Source organism: Prionailurus viverrinus, chromosome C2, assembly GCF_022837055.1.
Source record: "Prionailurus viverrinus isolate Anna chromosome C2, UM_Priviv_1.0, whole genome shotgun sequence".
Lineage (NCBI taxonomy): Eukaryota > Metazoa > Chordata > Mammalia > Carnivora > Felidae > Prionailurus > Prionailurus viverrinus.
Window position 1 is genome coordinate 147,418,498 of NC_062569.1, and position 20,020 is coordinate 147,438,517.

Genomic DNA, 20,020 nt, shown 5'->3' on the forward strand with positions numbered 1-20,020 from the left:
ACTTATAAAGAACTTATCAGACTCACCACCCAAAAAACAAATAATCTAGTGAAGAAATGGGCAAGAGACATGAATAGACACTTTTTCAAAGAAGACTTACAGATGGCCAACCAACACTTGAAAAGATGCTCAACATCACTCATCATCAGGGAAATACAAATCAAGATCACAATGCGATACCACCTCACGCCTGTCACAATGGCTGAAATTAAAAACTCAGCTGCATCAGAGAGAATGCAGAGAAGGAGGAACCCTTTTGCACTGCCAGTGGGAACGCAAACTGGTGCAGCCACTCTAGAAAATAGTATGGAGGTTCTTTACTACTATCAACACTAGCCAAAGTATGGAAAGAGCCCAAATGTCTATCAACTGATGAATGGATAAAGAAGATGTGGTATGTATATATATATACATATATACACACACACACACACACACACACACACGTATATATGTGTGTGTATATATATACGTGTGTATATGTATATACATATATACATACGTACATATACATATATACATATATATACATATATACATATACATATATACAATAGAATATTACTCAGTGATCAAAAAGAATGAAACCTTACCATTTGCAACAATGTATATGGAACTAAAGGGTATTATGCTAAGCGAAGTAAGTCAGTCAGAGAAAGGCATATGATTTCACTCATATGTGGAATTTAAGAAACAAGACAGATGAACACAGGGGAACGGAAGCAAAGGTAAGATAAAAAGAGAGAGGGAAACAAACCATAAGAGATTCTTAAATACAGAGAACAAACTGAGGGCTGTTTGTAGGATGGTGGGTGGGGGATGGGCTACATGGGCTATTGGCATTAAGGAGGGCACTTGTTGGATGAGCACTGGGTATTATATGTAAGTGATGAATCACTGAAGTCTATTCCTTAAATCATTATTACACTATATGTTAACTAACTTGGATTTAAATTTTTAAAAAACTCGGCAGGGAAAAAAAAGAAAATGTATTTTTAACATTAAGTCATTGCCTTCCCTTAAAAACAAACAAAAAAAGTCATTTTGTAATGTACTACATTCCCATGCAACAAAATGTTTCTCTTCTAGGGATGAGTGGCTCAGTCGGTTAAGCATCTGACTTTGGCTCAGGTCACGATCTTGCAGTTTGTGGGTTCGAGCCCTGCACTGGGCTCCACACTGACAGTGCAGAGCCTGCTTGAGATTTTCTCTCTCTCTCCCTCTCTTACTGCTCCTCCCCTACATGCATGTGCATTCTTTCTCTCTATCTCAAAAAATAAATGAACTTAAAAAAATGTTCCCTCGGGGCGCCTGGGTGGCGCAGTCGGTTAAGCGTCCGACTTCAGCCAGGTCACGATCTCGCAGTCCGTGAGTTCGAGCCCCGCGTCGGGCTCTGGGCTGATGGCTCGGAGCCTGGAGCCTGTTTCCGATTCTGTGTCTCCCTCTCTCTCTGCCCCTCCCCCGTTCATGCTCTGTCTCTCTCTGTCCCAAAAATAAATAAACGTTGAAAAAAAAAAATTAAAAATAAAAATGTTCCCTCTTCTAATAATGCAGAATAATTATCTTATCATGAACTATACTCCAAATATATGAATATATCATGTCACTCAGGCTCCATGAAGACCCAACTATTAAACTGTCATCTCATTCAAACATTCCAACAAACGTCAGGCTGCTTATTTACACTTTTATATTATATTCTAAGACTCAGGAAACAGGACAGACACACACACACACGCATACAATTTAGTCTAAAGTGCCTATTAGATAAAAGTATGCTAAAGGAAAGGAAAGCTAATTGAAAGAGTAGATATCACTTTCCTGCCCAGGAATTTCTTGTTTTCTCCTCAATATTAAATGAAATTTTAAAATAATTTTAAGAGTGATGAATGATGTTTCAGCTGAGGTATCTGTATACTGTCTGTCATGACTATGACATCTAACACTGGGAGAGGTATTTTGCATGCATTATTCAATTTTCACAACGCCCCGTGAGCAAAATTACTACTATTTCCATTTGACATATGAGGAAACAGGCTTAGAGAGGTTATCAATTAGAGAAATTATCAATTATCAATTATCAATATAGAGAAATACTAACTTGTCTAAGCTTAAATAGCCAGAGTCACAGAACGCAGCTTCATGAGGGGAGGGATTTGGTTCAGTTCACTACACTAAACCCCAGCAGCCTAGCTCAGTGCCTGGCACTCAGGAGTTCAAAGATTTTATGCTCAATGAATCTGTGGATGAAATTTTAAAGTCATATGTGTTTTTAACTCCAGACATTTCCAATTTGCTAAGAGAAAACAGTGTTTTCTTCCTTTATGTAAGGTACTGTAGATGTTTTCCTCTTCTTCCATATATATTTCGAGGACGGGGGCAGAATGCAAGGAGGTCTTTTGTAGGCTGTCAGAGCCCAGGCTGACTATGAACAATGGCGCTGTGCATGGATATGAAGCCAGAGGCAGGGAGAGAGGGCATCCACTTGAGGGGAAGGACAGCCTGTGATAAGATAAGTCTGGGTGGGGCGAGGAGGGTGCTGTCCACCCAGAGGTGTTGGGAGTGGCCTGGTATGGTAGGATGAGCTTGAGCAGGGTGGGGAGGGCAGGGTGCCCTGAGGGAACCCAGGGGCAGGGTGTTGGAGCCCCTGTGGGCTGAGGAGGCCACCCGCGTGGTGGTGGAGGCTGCAGCGGCAACAGGACAGTGGCTGATGGTCAGGATAATGGGAGCCAGGGTCCTCACTGTCAGAGAACGAGAGTGCCAATATGGGAAGACAGAAAACCAGAATGGGCACGGCAGCGCTGACTGCAATTGAAGTTACCACTGTGAACTCATAGTTTTCTAGACAGACAGACATGGATATAAATGGGTGTTATACAGCCATCAATACCCACACATAGTTAACTGCATATTCCCCTTAGCTCCATCCAAACAGGGCCTGAGATCAGCAGTACCCCAACAGCAATGGCCATACCTAGCACCGAGATCTTGCTTTCTAATACCATTTTCCACTGTAAGGCCTCCTTAGAGAAATGGCTGATTCCGGGGCAAGGGCAGGGACAAGATGAGCCTGGAACATATTCTGTGCAGAAAGGGAGTACTCAAAGACTAATGGAGACATGGCACAAAAATGCAAAGCCAGCTCCAAGGGACCTCTACTAGAGAAATCTGGAACAACTTGAGCACTGAAACAAATGACAAGAGTAACAGATTAAAGTTAAAGTGTGATGAGTAATGGCGATGTTTACATACTCACAAAGCACCTTATCTCGGAACGCTTGTTAACAAGAAAAAGGAGTCTGCCAGAGAGCACCTTAAACAAATAAGCAGCGTGCTCACCAGCAGTACTGGGACAAGTCAAAACTGTGTGCACCTTGACAGGGTACGATGAAAAGAACACAGCAGCACATGCGTAACATTCCTGCCAACATACATGACCTGAATCTGAGCAAGAGGAACCATCAGACAAACCCAAAGTGAGGCCCAGTCCGCACAACAGCCGGCCTTCGTCTTCAGAAGTTTTAAGGTCAGACACATCAAAGACTGAGGAACTTTCCCAGATTTAAAGAGACCGAAGAGGCATGACAACCAATAAAATGACAGATCTGAACTGGATCCTTTTGCTATAAGAGTCGTTGTTGGGACAACTGGTGAACTTGAACGGAGTCTGAGAATTAGAAAGAAGTACGATGTTAACTTTTTTTTTGTTATATTGTAGTTACGAAGGAGCAAGTCTTAGCTATTCTAGGAAATAAGTAATGGTATTTGTGGGTGATGGGATGTCATGCCAACAACTTATTCCCGATAACTAAGAGAAAGTTCTTTATACTGAACTTCAGCTTTTCTGTGTTTCTGACATTGTTTCAAGATTAAAAAAAATAAATGTAACCATTAAAAATAAACTTATAAAATACACATGCATATTCCTAAATTAAGAGGCTTTTCTCTCTACACAGCACAAAGATAAACTCTTACAGCACCATGTTATCCCCTGACCATACACTTTTTAACAGGGAAAATTTTCCCTCATTTTATGAAGCCCCATGAAATACAGAGAAATACATGAGGTAAGAGGGAGAGACTTAAATTATTATCTTATTTCTCTGCTAATTTTTAATTCTAGAAAACAATTTGAGAATCTTCCACTAGAAGGGATTATTTAAAATAAAAAAGCCGTACTACTTTCAAATAATGCGTATGATCTTTAGATAAAACACGGAATTTACAAATAGTTTACTCATTCATCCCCGTCTTTCCTTTTCCCTAACGCTCTCCCCTTGCAGCCCACACCGCAGTCAAAACGAATAAAAAATGAATAATGGGTGACTCCTTGTATGCTCCACACTCTTTTCCCTCTTCCCCTTTGTTCACAGTGTTCTTTCCATCTGGAACACCCCTGAGTCATCTTTGCATTTCCAAACATTGCCCATCCGTCAATACCTAACTAAAATGCCTCTTCCTTCCTAAAGCTTTCCCCGATCGTGCTGGAAGTAAATCTTTCTTCTCATTATTTCATAGTGCATTCACTTGTGTACTCACAGCCACAGAAATGGTCTCATTTCTTTTCATCTCAACAAATTACCAACCTAACCAGAGATGCCGAACGCTGCAACTGTTAAGTATGCGTCTCATAGACAAAAACAAATTGACAGGTTGCAGCACAAAAGGGAATGTTCTGTTAGTTTTAAAATTATACATAAAAAGACAGACATTTGACCTTACCATCAGTAGCATCTGAATGCTCTGGACGTTTATGGTGGCATGAGGGTGGGAGTGGGGAGGGGGGGAAGACAGGCATCGTTAACTGATTTCTTTTTCTTTTTAAGTTTATTGATTTTATTTTGAGAGTGAGCGAGAGAGACAGACAGACAAGGAGGGAGAGAATCCCAGGCAGGTCCTGTGCTGTCAGTGCAGAGCCCAACGTGGGGCTCTATCTCAAGACTGTGAGACCATGGCCTGAGCCGAAATCAAGAGTCATAGATGCTTAACCGACTGAGCCACCAAGGCGCCCCATGATTTCTAGCCAGGGTGTATTTTTTCCAATTTTTTTTTGAGTTTATTTATTTTTGAGAGAAAGAGAGAGAGACAGAGTGCAAGCGGGGGAGGGGCAGAGAGAAGGGGAGACACAGTATCCCGAAGTAGCTCCAGGCTCTCAGCTGTCAGCACAGAGCCCAACGTGAGGCTCGAACTCACAAACAGTGAGATCACAACCTGAGCTGAAGTTGGACGCCCAACTGACTGAGCCACCCAGACGCCCTACGATTTCTAAACACGGTTTAACCTAGTGGAGTTTATTAAGGATGCATGGAGAGCCCCGAGGAAAACAGAGTGAAAGAATGAGAGGAAATGAAAGTTCAGGGGAGACGTTGATAACAGGAGTCCAGGTTACTCCTTGCTGGTGCTGTCTTTCAACGTATCCACTGTGCTTTCAATGAGGGGAACAGACTGCTCTGTGGTTTTCTTTTCTCTCTCCTGTTCATGTTGATGTTGTTAAGCACACAAGATGCTAGGAAAACGAACCTTTCTTTTTACAAGTTACCGATTTTTAGCCACCCATCAAGGCCTTTAGCAAGTTCAGCTCAGGTAAGGAGGCCTGCACCCCAGTAGCTCATCTGTCAAACGGGTAAAGTAAGGCAAAGCCTGACTCCGGAAGTTAACTGCTATTCACACCTCGGGTCGATAGTACCTAACTCCCTCAACAGCTTATTTTAAAGAGAAAAACTCTTCTTCCCTGTCACATTCGACACTACTTTTCGCTTGTGCCTTCAATTTTTTCTTAATTTTCCATCTAATGTGAACATCATTTTCTGGGAACACAGAGCTATCTTAGGCATAAATCTATAATTATATTTTTAAACATATCCATATGTCAGTCGAGCCCAATGTGGGGCTGGAACTTACAAACCACGAGATCATGGCCTGAGCTGAAGTCTGATGCTTAACAGACTGAGACACCCAGGTGCCCCTATTTTTTAATTTTTTTAATGTTTATTTATTTTCAGAGAGAGAGAGAGAGAGAGAAGGCAGGAGAGGGGTTTAGAGAGAGGGAGAGAGAGAATCCCAAGCAGGCTCTGCACTGTCAGTGCAGAGGCGGAAAAGGGGCTTGAACTCACGAACCATGAGATCATGACTTGAGCCAAAACCAGGAGTCGGATGCTTAGCCGACTGAGCCACCCGGGCACCCCTCTCTAATTCTAATCCTAGTGAATATGTGAATATGAATAAGGTCACAGAATAGAATTTAAAGCAAAATAAAATACATACCATAAACATGTATTCTTATGAAAATATTTAAGGATGAAATGACATGATATCCAGGATTTACTTCAAAATAGATGGGGAGGGGGAAATAGTGGATAGGGATATAGATAAACACAAGCGGCCATGACATAATCATTGAGGCTGGGTGACAAATACATGAGAGTCAATGACACCATTCTCCCTTCTTAGATGTACAGTTGATACTTCCCAAAATAAAATGATAAAAAAAAAAGTTTATCCTGACAACATTCTTTGGCATACTGGATAAGTTCAGAAAGAAGAGAAAACAAGATAACTCTGGGCTGTCAGTGACAGCGGAGGCTACTGGAATTCTAAGTAATTTGAGAGGTACTTTCTCCAACTACCCTAGACCAGAGGTAGGTCAGTCAAAAGTTCAATGGGCATTTAGACTTTTATAACTTGAAAGGAGGCAGTAAATCCTACTGTCTTTAGAATGGCCCCACAGTCCACTCTAAGGCCATCATAAGATCATCAAATGACAAATATACAACAAATTGGAAAAGAAGACTTGACAATTCCAGAATGGAGACCCCGGGAAGGGTATAAGTATTGCTGTACCCCGTCATAAATGTTGACCTTACGTTCATCCTAGATAACTTAGCTTTAATATCCTACTCTGTTGAAAACGGCCTTGGAAAATAATAAGCTTGCCTTTGCTCATCACAGAAGAGGTTAAGAACTATTTAAACCTACATTAAGCCACGAGGTAGTGATACGCAACAACGCCACTCAGACACCTTAACTCATTCGTTATTTTGCCTCGCAGCACGCTTTCAAAGTTCTTTCCACTGAACGCCTTCCGGACTGAAAGCAGCCTAACCTACGTTCCCTACTGAAGCCACAGGAAAGTAATGAAAATAGAAGCTGTAGAGATGATCTATTTATAGACTACAGAAAACACTCAAGGGTGTAAATCCATCAATTGTTCCCTATCAAAATTTAACACACCAACTGTCCTCTCTCACATTACTTGGCACCCTCTTTTGCCACGGTGACTTACTCTCGTAGCACTGTATCATATGTTGTAACTGGCATTATTCAGCATTATTCGTATTACGCCCTCCCTTCTCGCATTAGGATTTCAGGCACATAATGAAGCACTGGATCAGACTATCGAAAGTCAGATTAAGACACAATCATACACCTGTATCTTGATTTTCATGAGTTGCAACTTTTTGAAACAGGGGCTTCTTCAACAGAGAATAATTGTCGCGCGGTGATCATTTCTCCAGCTCAACAGAAAAACAAAATTAACTTATTACCTAAGATCACCAGATAACTTCACAGTCATTTGTTTTAAACTGAAATGGTACTCTGGGGATTAAATTTAAATGTAAATTTCTCTAACTTCTGATAATGACAATACTACAAACCAAATAAATAAGCTACCTAACGAAGGGCCTGCTACCCAATGTTAACATTCCGCTGTGGCTCAAACCTTTCAGATGGGCAACAGACGGTCTTTCTTCAGCTGATACAGAAGACCAAAATAAGGAAAGTCATTAAGAATGTGAAAACAAGATTACAAGTTAGTCCGCTCTTTCTAGAATCACAATTTGCTTGTGGTTGCACGCACTGCACTTTGCGGTCAGCTCATTTGCATACAGGTAGCACTCTGGTGGAGAACCAGAGGGCCTCTCTCTAGTCAGAGAGAGGATCCTGGAGATGGTGCAAACCAAGCTACTCATTTTCAGAAGAAAAAAGCTCGAGTTTAGTTGATTCATCCAAGGTCACAGAACTACCTGGCAGAAAAGCCACTTTCCATTTTATAAGACATAAGTAAAAAGAAGTTATTTTAAAAGGAAAAGGTTCTCTTTGTATAATTAAAATATTAAAACTCCAGCTGAAAAACATTAAACTATCCAAATTAATGTTGTGTCTACACTACAAATCCCCATCTTGGCAACATCTCAAGACGATAACAACCTTTCGCTAATTCACATAACAAGTATTTCCTGAATGCTGACTATGTACCAGGACCCTGGCAAAGTTCTACAGGAAAAAAAGTCAGTGCCCTAACACCTTCTATGAGGAAGACAGCCATTATGTGATCATACAAATGCAAACTCATAAATGACACTGAATACTGTCATGGAATTCTGACAGACTACAACGGGAGGACCTAACTGAAAATTGTTGGGGGGAGAGCGGCGGTTACGATAGGCTCGCCTGCAGAAGGAGTGGAGGTAAAAATGCTCCAAGCAACATACTCTGTGACCCAGCAATTCCATTCATAAAAATACATCCAACAGAGATGTGTACATATGTGCACCAAAAGACATGGATAAGGATGTTCATCCCGCTGTCATTCATAACAGAAAAAACTAGAAGTAAATGTCAACAGAATACTGGGATATTCACACCAGGGAATACTACCGAGTAGTGACAACTGCCGCAGGCTACAATAGGGATGATCTCCTGTACAGAACATTGAAAGAAGTCGGACCCAACAGAATACATATTGAGTGATTCCATTTATGTTAGGTTAAAAACCAGATAAAGTGAATCTATGATGTAAGAAGTCAGGTAGTGATTATCTTTGCAAATCACGGTAGAGATAAGAATGGGGAAGAATGTGAGGGAATCTTCTGGAGAGCTAGTAATGTTGATTGCTCAACCTGGTAGTGTTAACATAGATATGTTTACTCTGTAACAATTCATCAAGTCGTACATTTATGATTTATGTATTTTTCTACATGCATGAATAAATTTAGTTTTTAAAATAAATATTGAGCAACCTATCAAAATAACACCAGCATTTTTCACAGAGCTAGAACAAACAATCCTAAAATTTGCAGAGAACCAGAAAAGACCCTGAATAGCCAAAGCAATCTGGAAAAAGAAAACCAAAGCAGGAGGCATCACAATCCCAGCCTTCAAGCTGTGTTACAAAGCTGTAATCATCAAGACAGTATGGTACTGGCATAAAAACAGACACTCAGATCAATGGAACAGAATAGGGAACCCAGAAACGGACCCACAAATGTATGGCCAACTTATCTTTGACAAAGCAGATAAGAATATCCAGTGGAAAAAAACACAGTCTTTCAGCAAATGGTGTTGGAAAAACTGGACAGTGAGATGCAGAAGAATGAACCTGGACCACTTTCTTACACCATACACAAAAGTAAACTCAAAATGGATGAAAGACCCAAACGTAAGACAGGAAGCCATCAAAATCCTCGAGGAGAAAGCAGGCAACAACCTTTTTGACTTTGGACACAGCAACTTCTTACACAACACATCTCTGGAGGCAAGGGAAACAAAAGCAAAAATGAGCTATTGGGACCTCATCAAGCTAAAAGGTTTCTACATAGTGAAGGAAACAATCAGCAAAACTAAAAAGGCAACCGACAGAATAGGAAGAGATATTTGCAAATGACACATCAGATACAGGGTTAGTATCCAAAATCTATAAAGAATTTATCAAACTCAAAACCCAAAAACACAAATCATCCAGGGAAGAAATGGGCAAGAGACATGAATAGACACTTCTCCAAAGAAGACATCCAGATGGCCAACAGACACATGAAAAAATGCTCAACATCACTCATCATCAGGGGAAGACAAATCAAAACCACAATGGGCTATCATCTCACACCTGTCAGAATGACTAACATTAACAACTCAGGCAACAACACATGTTGGCGAGGATGCAGAAAAAGAGGATCTCTTTTACACTGCCGGTAGGAATGCCAACTGGTGCAGCCACTCTGGAAAAATGGAGGTTCCTCAAAAAATTAAAAATAGAACTACTCTATGGCCCAGCAATTGCACTACTAGGTATTTATCCAAGGGATACAGGTGTGCTGTTTCGAACGGGCACATGCACCCCAATATTCATAGCAGCACTGTCAACAATAGCCCAAGTATGGAAAGCGCCCAAATGTCCATCAATGGATGGATGAAGATGTGGTATATACATAAAGAAGATGTGGTATATATATACAATGGGGTATTACTCGGCAATCAAAAAGAATGAAATCTTGCCATTTGCAACTACAAAGATGGAACTAGGGGGTATTATGCTAAGCGAAATTAGTCAGAGAAAGGCAAATATAGGACTTCACTCATATGAGGACTTTAAGAGACAAAACAGATGAACATAAGGAAGGGAAGCAAAAATAATATAAAAACAGGGAGGGGGACAAAACAGAAGAGACTAATATAGAGAACAAACAGAGGGTTGTTGGAGGAGTTGTGGGAGGGGGATGGGCTAAATGGGGAAGGGGCATTAAGGAATATCTACTCCTGAAATCATGGCTGTACTATATGCTGACTAACCTGGATGTAAATTAAAAAATAAATTATTTAAAAAAAAAGAAAAAAAGAAAAAGATGAGTATTTTGTTTTCTCTCTTCTTTACTGATTGAGTTATCTCAAAATCATTCAGGAATTTAAAGGGCATTTCTTTCAACCTAAACTAAGAGTGTCCAACTGACAAGAAGAGTTAATCCCTCTCCCCAAATGCCAAATTTACTCACAATGTGACTAGTTTAGTGCCTGTGAAATGTACTCCAATGTGAACACATTGCTTACATTATGTGACATAACAGGAGGAACTACAATGGCTTACCCTTGCAAAATCCATTTTAGTAGAAAAAGATAACACCCAAATTCTTATTTACAAATATTAAACACTCAAGCAGATACAAACCGTTACCAATATAAGTATGATATGCAATCTTTAAAGCTGTACTTCTTGGTGCTCTAATTACAAGGCTAACCCCAAATGCACTAATCAACCCTACTCCTTGTTTCTTTCAAAATTACAGTTTGAACATAAGTGATACAATTTCACTAATTCAGACTTTACCACCTCAGAATGGTTGAAAATGTTGGCACCGATTGCAAAGAAAAGCTGTATTATACCACTGGTTTTAAGCAATTTGTTTATATACTTGGGTGTAGTCGGCTTCATGCTTCTTCCGCTCGGGGCTCATTTAGCTTCTTGGATCTGTGGATTGATATTTTTCAACAAATTTGGAAAATTATCAGCTGTTATTTCTTCATATATTTTTCTGCTTCAGCCCCTTCTTTCTAGGTTTCCAATTATACACATACATTGCCCATATGAATTTGTTCCCCAACCTACTGATGGCTCTGTAGTCTAGTCTTTTCTGTGTTTCATATTAAGTAGTTTCTATTATTTGGTCTTCAAATTCAGCAATCATTTATTATGCAGTGTCTAATCTATTAATCCCCATCAGTGTATTTTTTTTTTCATTTCGGATAACGCTATTTTCATTTCTATAAATTTAATTTGGGCCTTTCACATTTCTCATGTCTCTCCTTAACATGTTTATTCTTTGCTTCTTGGACATATGGAGTATATTTATAATAGCTGTTATAATGTCCTTGTTTATTGATTTTAACAACTGTTTCTACAGATTGACTTTTCTCCTCATTATGAGGATGTTTTCCTAGTTCTTTGTATATATGGTCATTTTTTTAGTTAAAACAATTTTTTTAATGTTTATTTTTGAGAGACAGAGCAAGAGTGAGAGCAGGGGGAGGGGCAGAGAGCGAGGGAGTCACAGAAACCGAAGCAGGCTCCAGGCTCTGAGCTGTCACCACAGAGCCCGACGAAGGACTCTAACTCACGGACCACCAGTCGGATGCTCAACTGACTGAGCCACCTGGGTGTCCCTGCATGTACGGCAATTTTTAATTGAATGCTAGACATTGTAAATTTTACAGAGTTGAATCCTGGGTATATATTTGAATTCCTGTATTCTTAAACTTTGTTCTGTTCTAGGATACAGGGAAGGGTTTTGGAAATTAAGTTATTTAAATAGGAAACAATCTGATCCCTTTGGGTCTTGGTTTTGAGCTTTGTCGGACAGGACCACAGAGGCCTTTAGTCTAGGGCTACTTGGCCCCACTACTGAAGCAATATACCCTTCTGAGTATTCAACCCAATTCCCAGAGTACTACGATATTTCCCCGTTCTGGCTGTTCGCAACTCAACTCTTCCCAGCCCTGTGTGAGGTCCAGGAACTTTTCTTCCTGCTCCTTTTTGGTAGTTCTTTCCCTGCCCTGGGTAGTTTCCTCACACGCCGGCGCTGCAAATCAGCCGAAATCTCAAGTGGAACCCTGTGCACATCTCTGAAACTCTGCGTAGCTACCTCCTGTTTGGTACTCAGTCCTGAGCATTCCCACTGCCTTGGCTTGCACAAATTCCCTACTCTGTCTCCTCAAATCAGGGAGACTGCCAGGCTTTCTTGGGGTGCATCTCCCTGCTACTGTAGCCCAGAAGCACTCAAGGCAGTAAGCTAGAGTGATCAGTTAGAGCGATCGTCAGGCTCACCTTCTTTGTTTCCCTGCCCTCAAGTACCAGGGTCTCATGCCGCCTATTGTTCAATGTCTGAAAATTCTTTCTTTCTTTTATTCGTTTTGTTGTTGTTACCTAAGGTGAGAGGGTAAATCCAGCTCCTGTTACACCATCATGGTCAGAGGCGAAAAGCCTGATATAGTCTTGGGCTAATTGTATTTTATGAGACAAGTCAGAATACCTGGTGGGCCTGAAATTATATAATAAAATCACATAATGGAGTTTTACTGTTCAACGAGGGAGACACTGTGCTTTGCCTTTTATTTTCTCTCAGCAAAGTTAAGTGGTAGAGAAAGGAAAGCACTTAGTAACTACTGGTTTGGCCCAACATTAACAAGTAATCCTATTATCTGGCCCAGGATGGAAAAGTTAGGTTAAAGTGAGGTTTTGTTTGTTTGTTTGTTTGTTTTAAGCATAGATATTTAAGTTGCTATTTACTTTCTCTTCTACCAAATAGGAACATTCCCAAAATTACTTACAAAAAGAAAATAAATTTTTGCAACCCTGACACAAAGTGATACATAACAAATCTAAATTTCACCATTCTGGGCAGAAGAAGTCAACTATAAAAAGCCACTTCTTCCCTCAACTTAAATTTTTCTTAAAAAGAGGTAAGATACTGCAACTTATCTAAAGGGCAATCATGCTGACAGCCAGCCTTTGGCAATTATAAAGAACAAAACAAAAACAAAACAACAACTATGCAGGCCGCCTGTCATCACCACCTACTACACTCGTCGTCCAAAATTTTAAAGCCTAACATTTAACTTGGCTCAGCAAAGCAACTTTATATATATTTTTTTTCAACGTTTATTTATTTTTGGGACAGAGAGAGACAGAGCATGAACGGGAGAGGGGCAGAGAGAGAGGGAGACACAGAATCGGAAACTGGCTCCAGGCTCTGAGCCATCAGCCCAGAGCCCGACGCGGGGCTCGAACTCCCGGACCGCGAGATCGTGACCTGGCTGAAGTCGGACGCTTAACCGACTGCGCCACCCAGGCGCCGCAAGCAACTTTATATTTTTAATGACCTAACTCTAAATCAAGTTTCCTCTCTAATACATCAATAGTTTGTGGGCAAAAGTCCAGCAAGTTTAACACTTCCCTCATTAGATAATGCTATCAATTTCACTTAACTTTAAAGTCTTCTACTGGCACTCCCTTGTTTTTGCCCCTCACCCCCCAACCCCCAAAATACTACCCACCACCCTCGCAACAACGCAAATAACAATTAAAGTGAAAAAATCAAATGGTAAGATTGTGTCGTTGGACCAGTTATTTTACCTCTCCAAGCCTCAGTTTCCACATCCGTGAAATGGGAGATAAAAGCACAAGCCACGGAATTAAATGAAATAAAGGATGTCTAACACCACATCTCCTAAACTGTATGCTGACATGCTCTAGGACGCTTCAACAAACTCGCGTTAAGAGCTGCAGGATATTTTAAATTGAAAGAAACACAGAGATCCTCAACAGCTGCTGCACTGCCCAAACTATTAGCTTGAGGTAGTTCAGAGTATTAACAGTGGAGTTCGAACTTCCTTTGATAAGGTCCTATCTCTGTAAGGCTGGGTTTTCGGTAGTTGCTGCCGATAAAAAGCAAGACGGCAGAAGCAGAACGGAAAAGGGGGTGGAGCTGCCCAATCTGAGTCTGAGATGTGAAAAGCTGTTCAATGCTCAACAGCACATACATATCCCATTAGTAAATAACCGGTTATTTAGGAGGGAAAGAAATTATTTCCAATTTACTTGCGTTATTTTTCAAATAGGTACCAGAGTTCTCAGGACAGAACTATTTAACATTTGGACCTAATTATTTAATAAACAGAACTGTGGCCTAGGGGTGCTGTGAAAAACTTAATGAGACACCACAACACAATAAAGTGTAGGAACCTCTGGCTTGATGTTGTGACTGGGAGAGGAAGCTTCCAATAAATGGCAACTATTATCTCGTTATAATCGCTCCTTTAGAGCGTGCAGTTTTACAGAAAAGGCAGTGTAATCCACATTCAGTGACAAAGATTTCCAGAATATTGTCCTATAGTTTTATGGTTCATAGTTCCATGATAAAAGAAAAAAAAGTAGGTAAATGAAGAAACTCAGATGGACAAGCTGGGGTAAAACCAGGTCCAGCATATAGGGATACAGCCTTGATGTCTAGGAAGCACGTGATTTGAGTCCATCAGGATTCAAAAGGACTTGGAAAGCCTGAAAATCATCTTACCAGCAGGCAGATAAAAGCAATGAATCCTTACTTCTATCCTGGCATTTACTGAAAGAGCAAAAGCTCTACTATTAAGAGTCAGGAATTTATCTCACTACCTTACATCCCATCTTCTCAACAGGTGATCCAGAACTTCTGTTTCTAGAAATCATCCTTCATTTCCCGTGTGCTGACCTCCTCTGCATTTCCTTCTTAGGACTCAATTATGACCGTAAAGTATTTACCTCTGCTGAAGCACGAGATGGGTTGAAAAACAACGAGATAGTTCGTGAATTCAGAGCAGAGCATGTTAGCAGTCAGACCGGCGACCTGCGGCAGTCCTGCTGTGTAACTAGACAGAAGAGGGAAACGGAACCTGACACGAAACTGGTAGATATCCCTCTTTAATCTCTTGTTGAATTAATTCCCGAGGAAACATGTGTTATGACTTGCTGACCATCACACTTGCTGCTTACACTGGTCCAGACACAGAATACTAGTCACGGAGAATCTACTTCCTACACTCAACCACTGCCCCTCAGACATCAAATTTTAGTTTAATTAAGCAGCTTTCTGGACTGATAACTTCTATATGTCTTTTCTATCAGCAGTTCAGTCAAACACCAATTCTTTAAAAGATTAAAAAAAAAATCAATTTTACAGAAAAAAGGTACCATACTTTCAAACTTCTGTGAACTTTGCAAGCTAGCTTAGGTTAATCTCCTCCTCACCCCGGCCCACCCCCCACGGCACTACTTTAGCCACTTATTCTGTAACTGTGAGTGAAACACTGTACCAAGCAGTAGGGATACAAAGATTACCAAGACATGGGTTTTTCCCTTACAGAGTAGAGCATCCAGACACGGAAGTTCCACATAATCTTAAAGCACTACATTAAAAGGGCTATGGGAGCATTAGCACTACGGTTCAGGCTGAACGTTTCAAGAAAACTACTTCTTAATATATATAAGTAAATTGATATTATACAACTAGTTATTATAATATTGATATCAATAGGAAATAATAGCATTAACATTCTGGCCACCTGGTTACTTCGGATAAAATGTGCAAGCTAAAAAGTTATCCCATAATCTAGCACAGAAATATAAACTATGACTCTAAAGCCTACGTAAACTATGCTCAGAATAATCATCCCAACCTGATCACGTCAGAATCTCTAGGGGACTGGAGCCCAGGGAACCAGTATTTATGACCCCTCGCCAGGTGATTACAATACGCAAACAGGGCTGAAAACCACTGGTTCACTGATTAAGTCATAGCATCATGACTGATTTCAGTTTTAAAGCCTAGCAACATAAAGACAGAGTCCTGGGGCTGGATTAGTGGACACTCAGGCCCTACAAAGATCCATGATCTGAAACTGTTTTTACTGTGTTTTCACTGGCACCTTATTTTTTGATCTGCGCTAATAATATGAAATGGAAGGTTTCATGTTGGGTATCTCATGGCATTTCTGGCATAAGCCAAGACAACGAAGTGATTGTCAATCCTCAATGATATGTACTGCCTAAGATGTCTAAATTTTTAAGCTTTGCTCTTTAAAGCCAGGACAACTAGAGCCTGTAGAAATCATAAACTTTTGCTACATGACGGAGGCCCGCAAGGGTCACTTTTACCACCTGCTTTTAGAAAGAGCACCTGCATACAAGCACGTGGAGAACCACAAACCAGCGCATAAAAAGGGTTTATCCTGTGATACGGACTGAGTTCTAGAGAAATGACGAAAAGGAAGAGACAAGAACGAGATGGAGTGGGCGGGTGGCGCAGATTCTCAGGAAGGAAGATTGGAGCGAGAATGACAGGCTTCGAGTGCAAAGGTAGAGAGAAGCATTCCAGGGAAGAGGGTGTAGCAGGAACAGCATGAGGAAGGGTAGAACAAGCACAGTACTTTGGGAAAGCACAGTGGAAACAGAAGAGTCTCCCCTGAAAGGAGATCCACACCCATGCTGGACACACAGGGGGGGGGCAAGTTATGGAAGGCCTTGAAGGACAGGTTGAGGACTCAAACCTAATCTTCTTGAAAAATGGGGTTACACTTTGGTTTAATACCGAACGTGATTTTGGAAGATTCTTCTTGCAGATTAATAAGCAGACTGCGCTGAGATTCAAGGGGCTGGGACTGCTGAAGAGAAAAAGAACAACCCCGTATCTTCCAAATGCAGTTCCCTGGATACATCAGGCATTTCAGAAATGTGAGATTTTAAAAACGAGCACTCTACAGCACAACATGCACCTTGGTATTGCTCCAAACTGAATGTCAAATTAATTTTACAAGTCAAAGGATATACTAAAAGGTCTGTCAGCTCTTAACATTAAATATTTCAAGCTATTACTCTAAAGTCTACTGTAGGAAAGCTAATAACAGATCTAATAAATTATATATCATTTATGCTACTTTTATCAGGAAAGGCAACATTCAAACTCATTTTCCCTCTAAAAGAATTGCTTATATAGTCTAAATCTAATGAAAAGAAATACAATCAATAAAAGTTAAGACAATATTCTTAATATTCTTTTCCTTAAAATGTTAATGCCAAAATGCACAGTTTAGGAAGTTTGCTTTTTCTTAACCATTACTTGGCATAAAAGCTGCTGGAGATTTGGATGAATGATTATCCTTTGGTTTCCTACCTGAGAATAAAAGCAATAATCCTAGTAACTATGGGTAGTGCATCCTGTGTAGCTGAAAACTCAACTCCCTATTATCACCAGTAACCACAACTGAAGAAACATTTAAATTTTAGACAAATTAGGGGCACCTAAGTGGCTCAGTTGGTTAATACCTGACTGTTGATTTTGGCTCAGGTCATGATCTCACAGTTTGTGAGTTCGAGCCCCATGTGGGGCTGTGCTGACAGGGAGCCTCCTTAGAATTCTCTTTCTCCCTCCCTCTCTCTCTCTCTCTCTCTCTCTCTCTCTCTGTCTCTCTCTCTCACCCCACCCCTCCCCTGCTCACGCTCTATCTCTCAAAACTAAATAAACATACATTTAAAAAAAAATTTTTTTTTCAACGTTTTTATTTATTTTTGGGACAGAGAGAGACATAGCATGAACGGGTGAGGGGCAGAGAGAGAGGGAGACACAGAATCGTAAACAGGCTCCAGGCTCCGAGCCATCAGCCCAGAGCCCGACGTGGGGCTCGAACTCACGGACCACGAGATCGTGACCTGGCTGAAGTCAGACGTTTAACCGACTGCGCCACCCAGGCGCCCCAAACATACATTTTTTTAATGTTTATTTAGTTTTGAGAGAGAGAGAGATAGAGCGTGAGCAGGGAAGGGGCAGAGAGAGGGAGACACAGAATCCGAAACAGGCTCCAGGTTCCAAGCTGTCAGCACAGAGCCTGAGGCGGGGCTCGAACTCACGAACCCTGAGATCATGACCTGAGCCAAAGTCGGACGCTTACCCGACTGAGCCACCCTGGTGCCCCATAAATAAACATTTTTAAAAAATAAAAAATAAGTAAATTTAGACAAATTAGAAAATCAGGTGACATCACCAAAAAAACCCAACACAAACAGTTGAGAAATAGTTCAAGACGAAACCAAACCATTTTCCCCCAGATATTTTAAATTAAGAATTCATCAGTATAAAGAACTATATTTGTCGTCTGAAAAAAAAGGCTATGCCAATTAATACTATAGCAAGTTATATATCAGTTTATTTAAATATAAAAAACAGTTAGAAGGAATTAAGTCCATACTAAGTATAACCCATCGTAAGACTTGTTTTCTTACAACACAAATAGCTCTATCCTGCTCACTCAAACCATGTTACTATATGTACCAAAAATATATACACCTCTCATACATTATACTTTGCTAAGCCTTTTCTTTCTTTTTTTTTTTTAATGTTTATTTATTTTTGAGACAGAGAGAGACAGAGCATGAACGGGGGAGGGGCAGAGAGAGAGGGAGACACAGAATCGGAAGCAGGATCCAGGCTCCGAGCCATCAGCCCAGAGCCCAACGCGGGGCTTGAACTCCCGGACCGCGAGATCGTGACCTGAGTTGAAGTCGAGTGCTTAACCGACTGAGCCACCCAGGCGCCCCACTCAGCCTTTTCTTTATGTTACTACCCTTTCTTCCAATCAAGATAAAATTTACCACTTTAGAGTTTTAAGATCAGGTTAACATTTTAACAGGTTAATACTCTGTATGCAAAATGCAGGGTCTTATGTATGCTGCTCACTTACTGAATCTGAAGAAAGTTTCAAAGTTTCAAATATTGAGGGACTTTTTTTTTTTTTTTTTTTTTTTTTTTAATTTATTTTTGGGACAGAGAGAGACAGAGCATGAACAGGGGAGGGGCAGAGAGAGAGGGAGACACAGAATCGGAAACAGGCTCCAGGCTCTGAGCCATCAGCCCAGAGCCTGATGCGGGGCTCGAACTCACGGACCGCGAGATCGTGACCTGGCTGAAGTCGGACGCTTAACCGACTGCGCCACCCAGGCGCCCCTGAGGGACTTTTTTTTAAGCATGACTTTCAAACGCTATTTTTAATTTATAAAAATATGACCAGTAGCTAAACTAATGCTAACAAAGCAAAAATATGACAAAGAAACAAGTAGTTACCACTAGAAGAACTTTAAAAACAGAATCACATTTCTAGTAACCCCAACCTGGAGTTCTCTGCCAAAATCTCAGATTAAGAAAGAAAATTAATATTCAAATTAGTCTTTTTATTTTTAATTTCATCCATTTGCCCAGAAAATAACCCAGACCACACTAATCTACTATTTTTCTTGTGGGGCAGTGGTCCTTTTCTTTATCAAAATAATTTTTTAAAACAACATGAAATCAATCACATTATCTCACATGAAATTCTAGAAGTTTACAATTCTCTCAATAAAAACGTAAGGGCCTCACCAAAGATACTCCAAAAACATTAGATAAATACTCTTGGAATTCATTACTATAACTGATATACAAGAAATCCTGTTCATTACAGGGGCACCTGGGTGGCTCAGTGGGTTAAGTGTGGGACTTCAGCTCAAGTCACGATCTCGTGGTCCCTGAGTTCAAGCCCCCCATAGGGCTCACTGCTGTCAGCCTGTCAGCGCAGAGCCTGCTTTGGATCCTCTGCCCCTCCCTTCCCCCCCCCCCCCAAAAAAAAGAAATCCTGTTCATTACAGTAAAAATATCAAGCAAGCCTATACAGGGTGATGTGATGTGATACG

At 40.6% G+C, this 20,020-nt stretch overlaps 1 protein-coding gene across 8 annotated transcripts in view; it reads right to left on the reverse strand.

Annotated features, from left to right (window-relative positions):
• The window catches only part of SYNJ1 (synaptojanin 1), a 92,896-nt gene that overhangs the window by 71,265 nt on the left and 1,611 nt on the right, over positions 1-20,020 (reverse strand). The gene's annotated exons all lie outside the window — the stretch shown is intronic.